Here is an 18,459-nt window from a genome sequence, read left to right on the forward strand (position 1 = left end):
TGACTGGTTGAAAACAGGTGTCATAATTCCTTATTTCACAAAATATTCTTACCTTGGACAACATAAAACATACTTTTTGTGCCTAGTTTTATTTCAAATAGTCATACATCTAATCAATTCAAACAAAATGTATACAATCAAGTGTTATTATTCTTGTTGGGGCCAAAATTGTGGAGAACCCTATAAAGTGGAGCCCAGTATCCCAACTAAGCGAAGGAGGCAACTACTTTTATGGCACATTTTGACGATTTTAGGGGAAAAAAACTAATGATGGCAAGTAGTTTCCCCCCATTTTACAGATTTTAAACTGAGGCCCAGAAAACTTAAATGCCTTACCCAAAGTCATATAGCTAGTTAGTGGTGAAGCCAGCATTCCAAATCACAGTTATGTAGCCCCAACTTCATCACACACTCTCTCTACCTTCTCCCACCCTACATGTTCCCAACTCTTTGCTATTATTTTTTTATGATGCCTGGGATTCCAGTGATGACTTTTATGAAGTACAGAATCTTCTAGAAATTTACATATCCCTGGAGTGGGCAGAAAAATATGCCCAGGACTGGAGGAGGGGACAGTTGAACCAAGATGATGGGTCATCTCCTGGTGCAAGAGTCTTCTTGACAAGTTGGCCATGACAGCCCATGCAGATATGACCAAGAGCTGTGGTCTAACCTCTTAGGAGGACGGTGGTGCTGGAACCTTCCTCAGCAGTGCTAGCATACTCTCTATACCTCTGCGGAAAGACATTTTACTGCATCTATATAAAGGAAGTGTCCTCTTCCCTATGTCTCCAAACTGGTGTGCACTAAAGGGGTCTGATTTCATCACAGGGTAGGGGTCCTTAAGCGTTCCACTGACTGGCTTCTAATAGTATTTAGTCCAAACCCACTCTCCCTACCCTCTCAAAAACCTTAAAAATGTGCAGGAGAATTGCCAGGTTACACTTATCCATATTGTAGGGCTCTAACGTGGTGCAATATCTCTTGGGTTCAAGGAGGGGTTGCTGACCCAATGTGGTGACGAGATGACAAGATTCAGGGATGCCATCCAAAAGTGCAGAAATCACTCAAAGGTCAAGGGCTGTGTGGCAGCCTGCTTGGGTCAACTGTCCTTCAGAAAGAGATGCTAAGATGGGCCTAGGGCCTTTCATAGAAATTTTTCCCATCCATAAACACTGGCATCTCCCAGGCAGCAAATCCATCCTGGAGATCTGTGCTGGGATGGGCTCAGGGTGTCTTTCTTCACAACCCAGAGGTGTATTCTATTTCCCTTTCTTGTACTCCTTCCCCATGTTTCTACCACCTCTGCTTTTAAGCTAAGAATAGGGCCTTTGGGGTCTCAGGAACCCCATTTCTTATTATGCCCAAACTATTCCCATGAATTCTAATGCTCTCTAGGCCAGGACCCAGTCTCTTGGACCTTTTGATCCCGTTATTGGATCCCAGCAAATACCAGATCCTTAAATGTTTGATGAATGAATGTCTGACGTCTACCTCAAAGAAAGAAATGGCAAAAAAACAATCTGCTGCGTACAGCACGGTTGCCACAGTAACCAGTGGTTGACCTCCATGAAAGAAGGGGTCTGTGGAGGCAGAAAACTAGGGGAGAGCAACATTTCAAGTGTGCTACTCACAGAAGAACAAAAAGAAATCACGCTACAGAGACTAGTGAGCTGCATAAGCTAAAGGATTAACTGTCTTTGGCTGTGTCTTGCAGCGACAGCTGGGACAGGCTGGGGTCTGAAGGTTCCAGTGGGCGTGGGTGGTAGGCGGGATGAAGAATGGGGGAGTAAATAAAGGTACCCAAATATACATGTGTGAACGTGTCTGCGCAATTGTTTTACATTAAGCATTTGTGTGGTTGCTGGGGGGCAGGGTGATGAGGAGTCCCAGGTCCTATCTCCTGGGGTGAGGTAGGCAGAGGTACTGCTGTGGGCCTTGAACAAACCTGCTCAGAGCTTTTTAAGGAGATGCTCATGTTTCTCATCATTAATTGATTAATTAGTTAACTAGTTCAGCCATCAGTCAACTTTTGGCTGTTATGTTAAGATGCTGGAATGTGAGCATCTTGTAGATAATATTAAGATGCTCAGGACCCAGAGATAAGTGCTGGTCCCACCCAATAGTCTAATATGGGAGCAGGTTGATATCTGAAGATGATATTGCCTCGTGGACGTGAAATAACAAGCACAGAGGAACCTGCCAGATGGATGAGGGTGCTGCACTAACTCCCTTCGTCCTAACAGGAGTGACTTCTTTGTCCTATGACCAGTTCAGAAAATACATGTAATTTTCCGATCTTCTCCGCACTCAGGGTGAATTTTGGGTTGACATTTTAATAAATTGTTTTATAAATAATAAAAGCACCCATTTGAAATTCTGCTTTCTTTGTTCCTTCTTCCTAATGCTGTGCAGGCTGCATGAATAGCTGAATTGATAAGAAAAATAAATAAATGACGAAGTGCATAGTGTGGTAATTAGTAGGTGCACAGTTAATGAGGTAAATCAGAATCTGAATCAAAGAGACTTGATTCAGAATTATTGTCAATTCTTCACATTGCTTTTGAGTTCAGAAGACCAATCTTGCTTTTATCTGGTTTTAAATATTAGCCAGAAAGCTATAATAATGTATTATAAATAGGAGTATTACCAAATATTGTAGGCCCAAGTCCTAAAAAATATTTCTCTACATTAAAGAACTCAGTATGAAACAATAAATAAGTAAACGTTTTGGCCAAGTACAATAGTCACTTAAATTTGAAATGAGATTTATGTGAGTCTAGTATGACTCAAGTTCTCGAGGAGAGAAAAGAGATGTAATCAAATATTTACAACACAATGCCATAAGACGTATAAGAGAATTGAGTGCAAAGTGATATGGGCACAGATTTGCTAATAATATCCCGCAAATAAATCTCTTTTAAAAAGAAATACAGCATGGGGAATGAAAATGATATGTAACCTTCTCTTTCACTTTAATTTTTCTTGAACAACAACAAAATATGTTTGATATATATGCGCGTACACACACACACACACACACACACACAGGTATATGCCCAAGTGAAATTTAAAATGCTGAGAAACACTCATGACCATCATAGGAAGACCAGCCCACTCACGTCCTATTTAATAGAGAGGCTTTCAATCCATCTAGATGTCACAGCTGCTGGCAAAAGTAGGGGGAGACACAAAGCCAGCCAAATGTAATCAACAGAAATCAGACTCATTCGCCTCCCCTTTTAATGGTATTTCTCATCTTACATTTTATTTCATCTTTATTGACAGAGAACAGGTATACTATCATAATGCAAACCAACCCAAACAACCTGCTTTAATACAGAAAACTCTGACCCTCAAGACAAGAACACAGATAGATGTTCTTGTACTTTACCTCCATATAATGTAATTTAAGACTCAATTAACATGATGAGCAATTTTTTCCTTTAATTTGAAAATTTCTCCGACCATCCATAAAGATGACCCATGCTCTACCTCAGAGATCTCCTGCACATATAATGATGCAGTATTTGACAAAAGGCAAATAGAAAGCCACCTCGTCTCTACTGACTATGACCATGACCCCTCTTCCATTTCTAGTTCACTTGGAGAGATTTTCTAACTAAGAATACCTGCTGATCACCACCCCCAAGGAGAGGGTGCTGGAAGAACCAAAATAACTTCTTGAGGAACAAATCACAGCCATCTAAATTACTCCTCTGACAGAGTAATGGATCTTACAGATGAAAGGGAACAGAAGGTGTCATTTATCTCGACTTCACAAGACTTGTCAAATTTTCTTGGTCTTTTCTGAAGAACACAATCATAAATAATTTAGAAAATTATGACTTAGACCTCAAAAACTTTGAGCTAGACAACCACAACCTGGGAATTGGGACTTTCAAAAACATAGTTGTCTGTGTCTCTTAGGGGAGGAATGGGAAACATGAAGCAATTTATCAGGGAAATGTATTTAGCCTGGCACTACCTACAATTGATAGGAGGGACTCCTGTCTTGGATAATTCAACTTCATTTAATTCAGTAAGCATACATTTGTTTAATGGAGCTGTGATGAAGTTGAACATCGCACCAGGCATGTCAGTTATAGTGTCTGCACCTTAAGAGTTGGTTTCTGGTTCAAGTAGCTCTGCCCCCATAGACCCTGTTAAGAGTTGAATTCTGTCCCCCCAAAAGTTCAGAATTTAAATGCCTAACCCCCAGTAGCTAAGAATGTGACTACACTTTGGAGATAAGAGTCTTTAAAGAAGTAATTAAAGTAAAATGAGGTGCACTCTAATCCAATACGACTGGTGTCCTTCTAGGAAATTAGAACACAGACACAGAGGGAAGATGATGTGAAAACACAAGGAGAAGATGGCCATCTACAAGCCAAGGAGAGAGGCCTGGAATAGATCCATTTCCTTATAGTTCTCAAAAGGAACTAACCCTACCAACACGTTGGTCTTAGATTTCTAGCCTCTACAATTGTGAGGAAATAAATTCTGTTGTTTAAGCCACCCAGTCTGTGGTACTTTATTACAGCAGCCCTAGCAAATTAATACAAAGCCCTGTGCCAATAAGCAGCTCTGAGTTCCCTGCAGTGCACCGGTGGCTCTTACTGGACCGGGGATTAGCAAGTGACACAAGGGTAACTCATATATAGGCTGACTGACCCTGTGAGGTAGCCAAGAGCATAGCCTTCTGCCCAGTTGGACAATGACAGAGAGCTACCCAACCAGGCTGGCTTGTACCTGAGTTCACACGTTGGATACAGTGGACTTAGAGTCAAAGTCTAAAGAAGGTGTAGATGCACACAGAGAAAAGCGACAGCATGGGGAGAGACCATGAGGGCTACTAGTGAAAACTGGAGAGAGGTTACCCCTTCAAGCTGCTTCGGGCTGATTGTTCTTCTTTCTCTAATTATTTTAGGTGTAAGTTTTGGTTGTTTATTTGATTTTTCTTGTTTCTTGAGGTAGGACTGTATTGCTATAAACTTCCCTCTTAGAACTGCTTTTGCTGCATCCCATAGGTTTTGGGTCATTGTGTTTTCATTGTCATTTGCTTCTAGGTTTTTTAAAATTTCCTCTTTGATTTCTTCAGTGATCTCTTGGTTATTTAGTAGTGTATTGTTTAGCCTCCCTGTGTTTGTATTTTTTTACAGTTTTTTTCCTGTAATTGATATCTAGTCTTATAGCATTGTGGTCGGAAAAGATACTTGATACAATTTCAATTTTCTTAAATTTACCAAGGCTAGATTTGTGACCCAAGATATGATCTATCCTGGAGAATGTTCCATGAGCACTTGAGAAGAAAGTGTATTCTGTTGTTATTGGATGGAATGTCCTATAAATATCAATTAAGTCCATCTTGTTTAATGTGTCCTTTAAAGCTTGTGTTTCCGTATTTATTTTCATTTTGGATGATCTGTCCATTGGTGAAAGTGGGGTGTTAAAGTCCCCTACTATGATTGTGTTACTGTCGATTTCCCATTTTATGGCTGTTAGCCTTTGCCTTATGTATTGAGGTGCTCCTATGTTGGGTGCATAAATATTTACAATTGTTATATCTTCTTCTTGGATTGATCCCTTGATCATTATGTAGTGTCCTTCTTTGTCTCTTGTAATAGTCTTTATTTTAAAGTCTATTTTGTCTGATATGAGAATTGCTACTCCAGCTTCCTTTTGATTTCCATTTGCATGGAAAATCTTTTTCCATCCCCTCACTGTCAGTCTGTATGTGTCCCTAGGTCTGAAGTAGGTCTCTTGTATACAGCATAAATATGGGTCTTGTTTTTGTATCCATTCAGCCAGTCTATGTTTTTTGGTTGGAGCATTTAATCCATTTACATTTAAGGTAATTATCGATATGTACATTCCTATTACCATTTTCTTAATTGTTTTGGGTTTGTTGTTGTAGGTCTTTTCCTTCTCTTGTGTTTCCTGCTTAGAGAAGTTCCTTTAGCATTTGTTATAAAGCTGGTTTGGTGGTGCTGAATTCTCTTAGCCTTTGCTTGTCTGTAAAGGTTTTAATTTCTCCATCAAATCTGAATGAGATCCTTGATGGCTAGAGTAACCTTGGTTGTAGGTTTTTCCCTTTCATCACTTTAAATATATCCTGCCACACCCTTCTGGCTTGCAGAGTTTCTGCTGAAAGATCAGCTGTTAATCTTATGGGGATTCCCTTGTATGTTGTTTGTTGCTTTTCCCTTGCTGCTTTTAATATTTTTTCTTTGTATTTAACGTTTGATAGTTTGATTAATATGTGTCTCGGCGTGTTTCTCTTTGGATTTATCCTGTATGGGGCTCTGCGCTTCCTGGACTTGATTGACTATTTCCTTTCCCATATTAGGGAAGTTTTCAACTATAACGTCTTCAAATATTTTCTCAGTCCCTTTCTTTTTCTCTTCTTCTGAGACCCCTATAATTCAAATGTTGGCACATTTAATGCTGTCCCAGAGGTCTCTGAGAGTGTCCTCAATTCTTTTCATTCTCTTTATTCTGCTCTGTGGTAGCTATTTCCACTATTTTATCTTCCAGGTCACTTATCCATTCTTCTGCCTCAGCTATTCTGCTATTGATTCCTTCTAGAGAATTTTTAATTTCATTTATTGTGTTGTTCATCATTGTTTGTTTGCTCTTTAGTTCTTCTAGCTCCTTGTTAAATGTTTCTCGTATTTTCTCCATTCAGTTTCCAAGATTTTGGATCATCTTTACTATCATTACTCTGAATTCTTTTTCAGGTAGACTGCCTATTTCCTCTTCATTTGTTTGATCTGCTCCTTCATCTGCTGTGTATTTCTCTGTCTTCTCACTTTGGTTAACTTACTGTGTTTGGGGTCTCCTTTTGCAGGCTGCAGGTTCATAGTTCCTGTTGTTTTTGGTGTCTGCTCCAAGTGGGTAAGGTTGGTTCAGTGGGTTGTGTAGGCTTCCTGGTGGAGGGAACTGGTGCCTGTGTTCTGGTGGATGAGGCTGGATCTTGTCTTTCTGTTGGGCAGGACTGCATCCAGTGGTGTTTTTTTGGGGTGTCCGTGAACTTAGTGTGATTTTAGGCAGCCTCTCTGCTAATGGGTGGGCTTGTGTTCCTGTCTTGCTAGTTGTTTGGCATGGGGTATCCAGCACTGGAGATTGCTGGTCGTTGAGTGGAGCTGGGTCTTAGCATTGAGACGGAGATCTCTGGGAGAGCTCTCGCCGATTAATATTATGTGGGGCTGGGAGGTCTCTGGTGGACCAGTGTCCTGAACTCGGCTCTCCCACCTCAGAGGCTCAGGTCTGACAGCCGGCCGGAGCACTAAGCTGGCTGTCAGCCACACGGTCAGGTATGTGGGGAGTTTCTTGCCTTTTGGGAAGTCTGAGTTCTTCTGCCAGTGTTCAGTCGGTGCTCTGTAGGAGTTCTTCCACATGTAGATGTATTTTTGATGTATTTGTGGGGAGGAAGGTGATCTCCAAGTCTTATTCCTCTGCCATCTTGAAGGTCAGTGACCATTTTATTCTCGAGGAAGACCTATACTCAGTGAAATAACCCAAATGCCCTTTTTTCAGAATGAAATAAAAATGTATCTTTTAGTATTGGAAATTGAGTATAGAGAATATATATAATATTTATTTATAATAGCATATATATATACTATAATGATGAATTATTCCCCCTCAAAATTGGAAAACACTGTTCCTGATTTTCGCAAATCTGGATTTAGCTTTAGATTTAGGAAGATCTAAATTTATAGAATTACATTTATACTTAAATTTTCAATTTATACCAGTGTGTGTGTGTGTGTGTGTGTGTGTGTGTGTGTGTGCGTGCGTGCTGATCTTTTGTTTGCATTCTTGTCCAAGCACTGGCTTCCCAAAGATCAGGAGTGGAAACTGAACTCCTGCAGTAAAGGCATGCAAGCCTGAACCTCTCTACATCTTACCTTGGAAGAAAGGCTGGGCATGGTGCAGCCAAAGCTGGAATAGATTATGCGGATGCTACATTTACTGTTATTTTGCACTAAGGTTAAACATGGTAAGCTGAATCCATGCATTTATTTATTTATTTTTAATTAATTAATTATTTTTTTTATTTTTTATTTTTTGGCTGTGTTGGGTCTTCGTTTCTGTGTGAGGGCTTTCTCTAGTTGCGGCAAGCGGGGGCTACTCTTCGTCGTGGTGCGCGGGCCTCTCACTATCGCGGCCTCTCTTGTTGTGGAGCACAGGCTCCAGGCGCGCAGGCTCAGTAGTTGTGGCACATGGGCTTAGTTGCTCCGTGGCATGTGGGATCTTCCCAGACCAGGGCTCGAACCCATGTCCCCTGCTTTGGCAGGCGGATTCTCAACCACTGCACCACCAGGGAAGCCCCCCATGCATTTATATTTGCCTTCTCCTGAATCATGACTTTTTAAATTAAAAAAGAAAAAAGTACAGAAAAAAAGGGCATAAATTCACAAGGATATTTCTCTTGAGAATGGAAGAGGAGACAGAATCAAGTAAGAGACATCAAGAAAAATGTTTAAAGCAGAGCTGAAATAGAAGTCTACAGTGCATGGGGTTCAGGGAGGGATGGAGATGGGGGCTGGACCAAGAAGAAATGAGCCAGTGAGCACTTCTGAACCCAGGCTCAGAAAACTGGAAGCCATGTGCTTCCAAGGCTCTCCCTCATCTTGAAGAAGGGCTGTTTACTTCTTCTGAGGCGAAATCAGAGTAAGTGAACTCAGGGACAGTGAGTCTACTTGAGGACCGTGGAAGACAGGCCGAATGGAGGGACTCAGTGAAAGTCTGCTCATGAGTGGTGAGAAGCCTGGGCCCTTTCCCCACTCAGCTCCCGCAATGCTAGCAGCCTGGCTCAACCCCCTCAGGAGGACGTTAGAGGGTTTCTCTCTAAGAAAAAGGACCACCTATATGAAAAAAAAGAGAGAGAGAAATTGACACTTGGAAGTCACCCAGCAAAAAAAGCTGACATACTTGGTGATCATCTTATAAAATTTTATTCCCTCACTATTAAGTATGAGCAAATAGCCAGACATTTGAAAAAAATCTTCCCACGTGAAAGAGGGAGGTGAAAGCAGACCATTATTTTTAAAGCACTTGGAAGAGAAAAAGATGATACAAGAAGTTTAAAAAAAACTAATTAAAAAATTCTAAGGGATGAGAAAATATCGTGATCATGAAACAAGAATTGGATGCTATAAAAAGGAGGAACACGATACTAGATATTAAAATTTTAATATCAGACATGTAAAATATCAATAGGAGAATCAGAAGACACAAGTGGAAGAAATCTCTCAGGAACTGCAAGAAAAAGTTCAAGAAACAGAAAACACAAGAGAAAATATAAGTAAATCGGAGGATTCACCTAGAAGACCTTAGGAGTGTCAACAATTGACAAGTAGGGATTCTTGAAAAAAATAGGTAGGATACAGGAGAAATACATTCAAGGAATCAATAAAGAAAATACTCCTGTAATAAAGGACATGAGTTTCTAGATGAAATTGCCCACAAAGTGCCTACAAAGCAAAATAATTGACAAAAACTAACACCAAAACTCATCAGAAGTAAATTCCTGTTGTTTAAATCACAACACAATCACAATCACAATCCTGTTGTTTAAACCAGTCTGTGGTTCTTTGTTATGGCAACTCTAACAAACTAATACGCTTGGGAACTGCGTCATGTCACTTGTTCTATCAAGGGCATGAATCCAGGACACATCCTTGCAGCTAAGCAGAGATTCAGTTGAGGGGAATTGCCACTGTCAGTCGTCTTGGGAAGAGGGTAAATCCTGGTGCAGGAAATGAGCAGCCCTTGAAACACATAAGGGAGAAGAGACTTCTTCTGATTTGAGTTCTAAAGGATTTGGGAGACGGGGGAAATGATGGCATTCGGGCCTGGACTCTTAAGTTCTGAAAACACTTGCAGTATTCCTAGTAACGAAGTGAGCTACCTGCCCTCAATCCATGTGGAAGCAGAAAAGTTGACCCAGTAGAAATTCTCAGATTTGGACAGAGGGGGTCCCTTCTTTTCAAAGTTACAAGCTACTCTCTGGTGGTGTACTTTCATTTTGCCTAAGAATTCAGTAAACTGCTCCTGAAGTTCATAGCTGTTCTTGTTGCAAACAGAGGTCTGATCCCAGGTATCGTAGGTCCAACCAAGGGACAGTCAAAGAGTGCAGCAACAGTGGTCGACCCCCAAGGAAGACAGCTATGCTCAGCAGAAAGCACTTATAAGATCTTTGGCTGCATAAACAACACAACATTTTCCATTTCTGTTAGCTGCTCTTTACCCACTTGGTACAACAGATTTTCAAGAATCAGTGGATTATTCAAAGGCTTGAGAAAATATTTGATGACCTGAAACAAAAATCTGATTCAAATATATAAATAGAGCAGTTCAATATTTTATTTAATGAGCCAAATCTCTAACCCTCCTCCATCTGTACCCATAGATGTGACTTCTACCCAGCAACCATAGACAGCTCTCCCTAGATGGATCTAGGATCAATAGTCCACTTGTGTACTGGATACTATTCCCTGTCTGGAAGTTCCTTTCTGTCTAGGATCACCATTTCTCTCATTTCTCTCTTCTACGGAATGATTTCCACTAGTATACAGTCTTGCTGTAAGATCTCATTGCTTAAAAAAATGTACTCTTGATATTACAGTCCCCTCTGCTATCACCCAGTTCTCTGTTCCTCTTTATATTAAACTCCTGGAAAAAGATGTCTATATTCACTAATTTGGCTTTTCATCCACCATTCTCTCTTGAATTTACCTCAAATAGACTTTGTCCCTATTACGCCACTAAAAATGACTTTTCCAGGGTCAACAAGGACCTCTTCTTGCTCAACCTTGAAGCAGCATTAAACACAGCTGGCGGCTCCCATGTTTTTAAAGCATTTTCTTTATTTGGTTTCCAGGACACCACATTCTCCCAATATTTTCTATTTCATCTCTGACCTCACTTCTTCTGAGTCTTCTTTGCTGGCTCATTCCCCTCTTTTCAGACCTCAAAATGCCAGAGTGCCCCCAAGGGCTCAGTTCTTTCTATATTAACTTCACTTTCTACATTTACTCCTTAGTTGATCTCATACAATCCCATAGCTTTGAAAATAATCCCTAAGGTGATGGCTCTCAAATTTAAATCTCTAGCCTCAGTTTGTCTTCCCAACCCCACATTGGTGTACTCTATGATACTTCAGGCTCAAATTCCTATTCCTCCTCCCAGCCCCACTCCACTCCCCTATCTTAAGTTACTGCAGCACCACTGGCTGAGTCAATAGAACAGCTATGATGACAATTTCCTACTTTTGTCTTAAAACGAAAGGTCTTTATTATGTACCTCTCTTATTAGAGAATTTTTAATATTTTTAAAATAATACCACTTTCAGGGCAGGATCCAGAGCAAAACAGTGATATGAATATCATTTTTTTAAGTGTTAATAAGAAGAGAAAAGGTTACTTCTATCCAAGTATAGCAAAGTTGAAGAACCATCAAATCATGCATATCCTCTGGTTACCAACTCTTCAGAAACGAAATAAGAAGATACAGGCTTAAACCACCGCTGGAGAGACTAAGAGAGGCATGAGAGAGGGCTTTCTGGATGTGAGCCCAGATGGGTCCTGGCTAGAAATGGGCCACTAGAAAAGGGAGACACATTATCCCTCCAAGTCCCCATCTGGAGCTTTCTTGGCCTAGGCAAACTCAGTAGCCATACAGGGTTTACACCCAAGGAGGTATTCACATACGTGTGCCTCCAGCATAGCTTATTTTATTTTATTTATTTTAATACATAGTGCCCTTCAAGTTTCCTTTGAAGTCTACTGCAAATAACAGGTTTTAGCACATCAGGTGATATTTTGCTTCCTGAAGCATTTAAATTAATTTTCTATTACCAATGCAAATGTGTACCTTCCAATTTACCCACTGCACAATAAAACCTAATTTAAAGCAATTAATGTTCATTAATGGCCCCATCTGCATGTTTATCGCTTTATCCTTAAATACTTGAGACATGGTATCCATATTTTATAGCTCACTTCTTATCAGCAAGAATTCTTATCCTCAAGGGTAAATGTAAGACTAATGTGCCAGTATCTCATATCTTTATAAGAAAACCACATTGCCTTTTTTTTTTCCCCCTGGAAAAAGCTAGACGAACAAGGTAAATGTGCATTATACCAAATGTAGCTAATAAAAAAAAAAAAAAAAAAAAGAGGGTTTGTAATGGTGTGCTTAGCTCCCTCCATTACCTTTTCTTTTTTTTCCCTAGAACTGGTGTGGCACAGCAGTACAGTAAGGGCGCTCTGGCCAGTCCCAACAGGATTTTGCCAGGAATGGGTGGAATGCAGCAGGAGCACTATGAGATTTTCCTGCCTCGCCCGCTTCAGTAGATCAATGCCTTGTAGGGAAAGGGCAGGTAGGGGGATCCTCTGACATCACAGAGCATTCTGAGCATGCGCGTTAGCATCAGCCAGGCCTTGCTTTGCCACTTGTTAGTTGGTTTACTTGTGTACACTGGAGGACACTAGCTAAACTTTCTGAACATCTGTTTTCTCAGCCTGACTGATCAGGTTTTTCTCAGGACTGAATAAGATAGTATGCTAAAGGATAAAATCATATCGTGATTAAGAGGGTAGTCTCCACCGGTCCAGACTTCCTGAGTTCAAATACTGGCTTTACCTCTCTCCTGCCTCGGTTTTCTCATCTACAAAATGGGCATCATAACAGTATCTATCTTAAAGGGTTCCTGTAAAAAGTAAAATGAGTTAATACCTATAAATAGCTCAAAATAGAGCTTGGCAAATAGTAAAGACTTGGTGAACATTAGGAAAAAACAAAAACTGTAGGTACTTTGGAAACCACAGCTATTTTTATTAAAGGCTTTTCCCTAAAGTCACAGTCGGTGGTGCTAGAATGTGACTTCTGGGCTTAGAGACAAGAATCCTGGCACAAGGAAGCATGCAGGTGGCTGGCCTCACACCCCACCCTGTCCTAGAGGAAGGCAGAGTAAGTACCTCTTCTGTGACGCTATTATGTCTTAAAGCCCTGACAGCCAATTGCAATATATAATTCTTGAAAGAGAGAGAGAAGGAAAAAACAGAAAAAAAGTTAGAAGTAAATAATATGTTTACACCATTGTAAGAAAAAAAGCAAATGAGTTTGGATGGGATTTTTTTTTAATCATGTTGCTTAACCAAGATAACCCATCCGATTTCTCTATTCCTAAAAAAAAAAAAAAAAAGAAAGAAAGAAAAGTTAATAAATGTTTCCACACATGTGATTTCAATGAAATTTACATTTACGAGTCATTATCATTTTGGTGGAAGGCAAAAAATGATGTTCAGCTTGTACTGGAGGGGCAGATGGAGATGGAGTTTAGGAAGTAGACACACTAGCTGACAGAAATGAGTAAAATTTACGTTCCAACCCACCTAATGGCAAGCAATTATCTCTGAACTAGGATAACAAATGTGCTTTTTTATCCTCAAAAAGTTGACATGCATTATAGAAATTTCCAGAAGGCATATTTTCTGTAAAGAAGCAACTGCTTCTGTATTCAGCATTTAGTACAAGAGTTTAATTGGATGCTGACCCTTTCAGAAGATTTTATTACAAGTTAAAGTTAAATATTAAGAGAATAGAAAAATCTACCTGAAGTTGTCTGCTACTTTCTATTATCTATTTCTCTGTTTAAATATTGCCTTACAAATGTACTTTTACTTCATATTCAATACCATTGATAGATTTTACCTTTAGCAAAATACAAATTGCTTTATGCACAATCCATAGTCATACTATTTTATGAGTATCATAAATAAAACAAATAAAAGTGAGAATTTGGTGTTTATCATGGTTTAAAAGACCATCTTAGCATGAGAAAGACATTTTTGATTCCATGATTAGTTGACATCCTACATAACAAAAAAATTGGCAAATACAGCGGTGTAAGTCATCATAGGTGACATTATATAATTAAAATGTATTGATATAAACACTAAGACAATTTAAATGTCTTATAGTGTGAATTTTGAATGTTTTGACTCATAAATTTATTCGACATAAAAAAGCAACCAAAGTAGATGCAGTGTCCTATCTACAAATTACATATCTTGAAACAGGATGAAATGACTTTCACTCACTTATTTTCATGAAGGCATAAAATATAGCTACTACATGATAAAAAGTAAAATTTTGAAAATTAAGTTACACAGAAAGACCAGAAATATGCATCCGCAGGCTGTTAGAAATGGAAATGACCATAGGTATTATCTAGTCCAAATCCCTTATATTAGAAATAAGGAAGCTGAAGCTAAAAATATTGCCGTAACATTATAACTGTGGTATTAAATAACAGCGATGGTAAAGAAAAAATGAAAATGTCTTCAGCCCTTTGAAAATTAACCATAGCTCTATTTTAACAGTATTAAAATCTTAATTTAGCAAAAATATTGGAAAGAAAGGCATACCAGAAAAAAAAATCAGCATGAATGTGATATAGTTCAATGAATTGATGATAGCCCTGTCAGATCAAAGGAAAGAGTGAAAGAAAGGAATAGGAAGAAAAGAAATAACATCGAGTACCTGCTATATAACAATATCACATTAACATAACTTATTCAAAAGACTTAGTTTAAAATGTCTTAACACTTACTAGTTGGTGTCCTTGAGCGATTCAAGCCCTATCAATCTCTGATCCCACCTGTCAAAGTGAAGGAAATAATACCTAAAACTATGTGAGGACTAAACAAGAGAGTGTATGTTAAGCATTAAATTATCCATGCAGTATAGAAAGACTATCCTGTACTCTTGGATCTTCAGAATGGTTCTATCACTTAATGCTCATAACCATACCATGGCATAAAGTCAGTGGCAGAACTGGCATTCAGATCAGGCCTGTCTAGTCCCAAAGCCAAGCAATACTCATATATTTGGCCTCAAGATATCTGTACATTTCTCTGCTGGGAATTCTTTCTCCACTCCCCTCTCCTAAATCTTCAACTGCCTGTTAAATCCTATTCATCCTTTACAATTCATTTTAAATATAACTTTTTCAGTAAACTATGCCTGGAGCTTCTATTACATGTTCTCTTAGTATTCTCTCATTTTTCCTTTGTTGTATTAATTAATAGTTAAAGTTGTTAATTCGTCTTCCAATTATTTTTAACTACTGTTTCTCTACTAGACCGTAAGCTCAAGCAGGGGCCATTTCTTTCTTTCCGACCATCATGTCTCCCATCCCTAGGAGGGTACCTGGCACAATGCAGGCATTCAATAAAAATTTGTTGGATACATCAATTAATGATAAGTGAAGACTGAAAAAGAGTTTTGGGTTGGCAAATATTTTTGTTTGGTTTTATTTATGGCCGTGCTTCACGGCTGGCAGAATCTCAGTTCCCTGACCAGGGATTGAACCCAGGCCACAGCGATGAAAGCCCGGAATCCTAACCATTAGGCCGCCAGAGATCTCCCTGGTTTTATTTGTTAATGACAGAATGTTAAGAAGATCCCTGAGGATTTCAAAGAACTTGATCCAGGGCACAGAAGCAAGAGCTGCCCAAGAAAAGGAGGAGGAACAGTTCCGACACTGTGATAGGAAAGACAATTGTAAGATCATTGTAGATGCAGAAATATTTTCAAAGGAGATCCCTTCATAGACATTCTACTCTGTAGAGGGTGGTATTCACATGTGAGAATGAGTGACTGAAAGGAGATGGGGTTCTGAAGAGCTTAGTGAAGAGAATGGAAGAAGGTAATAAATGAGAGTCCAGAGCTGCCAGAAAGCATCAAGCATTCAGCCAAAGTTAGATTATGAATGCTTAGCCTTACCAATCTACACTGACTCGGGTGGCATTGCCTGCTGCGTGGTTCAGCAACTAGGGTCTTGAAGACAGATGGTTAGACTCAGTGTAAAGATGATGATGATGATGATGATGATGATGATGATGATGACGACACTGATTCACTGTTAACTCCGTCAAGGACTGTGTAAAGCAGTTTCTATGAATTGCTTCATTTCTTACACACACAAAGAATGTTGTGTATACCCATTTTTTAACAAATGAGAACGCTGAGACTTCTTTTTTACACAGCTTTATTACGGTATTTTTACAGGCTATAATAGTCACCCATTGCATATGTAGAACTAAATGATTTTTTATAAATTATACGGTTGGCAATTATCACCACAAGGCAGTTTTAGACCATTTCCATAACTCCAAAAAATTCCCTTGAGCCTGTTTGCACTCAATCCTGCTTTAACCCCCAAACACAGGCAACCACGGATGCACTATCTGTCTCAATACATTTGCCTTTTCTGGACATCTCATATAAATGGAATCAAAGAATATAGAGATTTGTTTTTTTGTGTGGCTTCTTCCACTTAGGATAATGATTTTGTGGTTCATTCATGCTGTAGTATGTATTGGTATTTTGTTCCTTTTTTATTGCTGAGTAGCATTTAATTATATGGCTACACCACATTTTGAAATTCACAGGCATTTTAATTGTTTCCAGTTTTGGACCATTATGAATAATACTGCTGTGAACATTCACTTACAATTCTTTGTGTGAACATATATTTTTACTTCTCTTGTGTAGATTCCTAGGAGTGGAATTTGGAATTACAACGCTGTGTGATAAGGTTATGTAAGTTTTTAGGAAACTGCCAAAATGTTTTTCAAAGTAGATGTACCATTGTATATCCCCACCAGAAAGGTATGTGTCAAATGTGTTTTCCGTGTCTATTGAGATGGTCATGTGGTTTCTGTTGTTGATTCTATTTATGTGGTTATTACATTGGCTGATATTCAGATGTAAAACCAACTTTGCATTCCTAAGATAAATCCCACATGCTCATGGTACATAATCCTTTTTATATGCTGCTGAATTTGTTTTGTTAATATTTGTTAAGGAGTTTGCATCTATCTTTACAAGGGATGTTGGTCTGTAGTTTTCTTGTGATGTTTTTATATGGCTTTGGTATCAGAGTAATTCTGGCCCCCCAAAAAAATGAGAAGTGTTCCCTCTTCATCCCTTTTCTCAGTTTATAAAAACTGATATTTCTTCTTTAAATATTTGATAGAATGCACTAATTAAGACATGAGAGGACATGGGCTTTTGTTTGTGGGAAGATTTTAAATTACTAATTAGATTTCTTTACTTGTTCTGGTCTCAAGATTTTCTATTTCTTCTTGAGTCCATTTTGGTAATTTGTAAACACAATTTTCTGCTCTAATCGTTATTATTTCCTTCCTCCTGATTACTTTGGATTTGGTTTGCTCTTTTCTAGTTTTTTTAAGGTGAAAGCTTAGGTTATTGGGATCGGAAACTCTTTTTTGGTGTCATAAGCATTTAGAGTTATAAATTTCCCTCTATGCATTGCTTTAGTTGCATTCCATAATTTTCATCTGTTTTTTTTTAGTTTTCATTCAACTCAGAACAACTTTTGATCCCCTTTTGGTTTCTTCTTTGACCCATGGGTTATTTAGAAGTGTATTTGTACCCAAATATTCGGCACAGATTCCCTTCTATTGTGGATCTCCAATTTAATTTTTTTGTGGTCAGAAAACAACAATTGCATGATTTTAGTTTTTAAAAAATGTACTGAGAATTATTGCATAGCTCAGCCTATAGTCTATTCTGAAGAATATTTCATTCTAAAAATGTGTATTCTGCAGTCCTTGAGTGAAATGTGCAATAATGTCAATTAAGTAACATTGGTGGATAATGTTGTTCAGTCTTTTATACCCTTGCTGATTTTCTGTTGAGTTACTTGTTATATCAGTTATTGAAGTGGAGTGTTGAAATCCCCAACTATTACTTCTTTAATTGTCTATTTCTCCTTTCAATTCTGTTAGTTTCTGCTTCAAGCATTTGGGTTTCTGTTATAAGGTGCATATACATTTATAATTGTTATATCTTTCTAATGTATTGACCCTTTTAACATTATGAAATATCTCCCTTTGTTTCTAATAATATTAATATATGAAGGTTTATTTTGCTTTATATTAATATAACTACTCCAGATCCATTATTGTTACTGTTTCATGGTATATCTTTTTCCAGCCTTTACTTTAAAGCTATTTGTGTCTTTGCATCTAAGTTGCATCTCTTCTAGACAGCATATAGACATCACAAAATGCCAAAGAAAACTTGATTTATTTCTCCTTAATTAGCACCTTAAGGGTTTAAATTACGAAGCTAATAAAGACACCATCTACCCTAACCAAGCAATTGTAAGACTAGGTAATGAGATACAGAAATTTCAACACTGTATTCTTAGGAAAGTTTGCATACATTTTCTTTTAGGTAACTCTGAAATTTGGAATTAAATGTTTAAGTCTTCTGGGAGAACAGAGATGGATGATTTTGAGTGTCTAGTCACTTTTTGTCTTCTTTCACTGTGGTTGTGATGACTTCAGATACCCTATTAGTTCTAAGGATAGAAGGAAAACTTAAAAACATTTCACTATTTATACTAATATT

The 18,459-nt window shown here is 38.5% G+C and overlaps 1 protein-coding gene across 1 annotated transcript in view; it reads right to left on the reverse strand.

Annotated features, from left to right (window-relative positions):
- Positions 1-18,459, reverse strand: part of HS6ST3 (heparan sulfate 6-O-sulfotransferase 3) — a 649,716-nt gene that overhangs the window by 133,059 nt on the left and 498,198 nt on the right. The gene's annotated exons all lie outside the window — the stretch shown is intronic.

Source organism: Eubalaena glacialis, chromosome 16, assembly GCF_028564815.1.
Source record: "Eubalaena glacialis isolate mEubGla1 chromosome 16, mEubGla1.1.hap2.+ XY, whole genome shotgun sequence".
Classification (NCBI taxonomy): Eukaryota; Metazoa; Chordata; class Mammalia; order Artiodactyla; family Balaenidae; genus Eubalaena; species Eubalaena glacialis.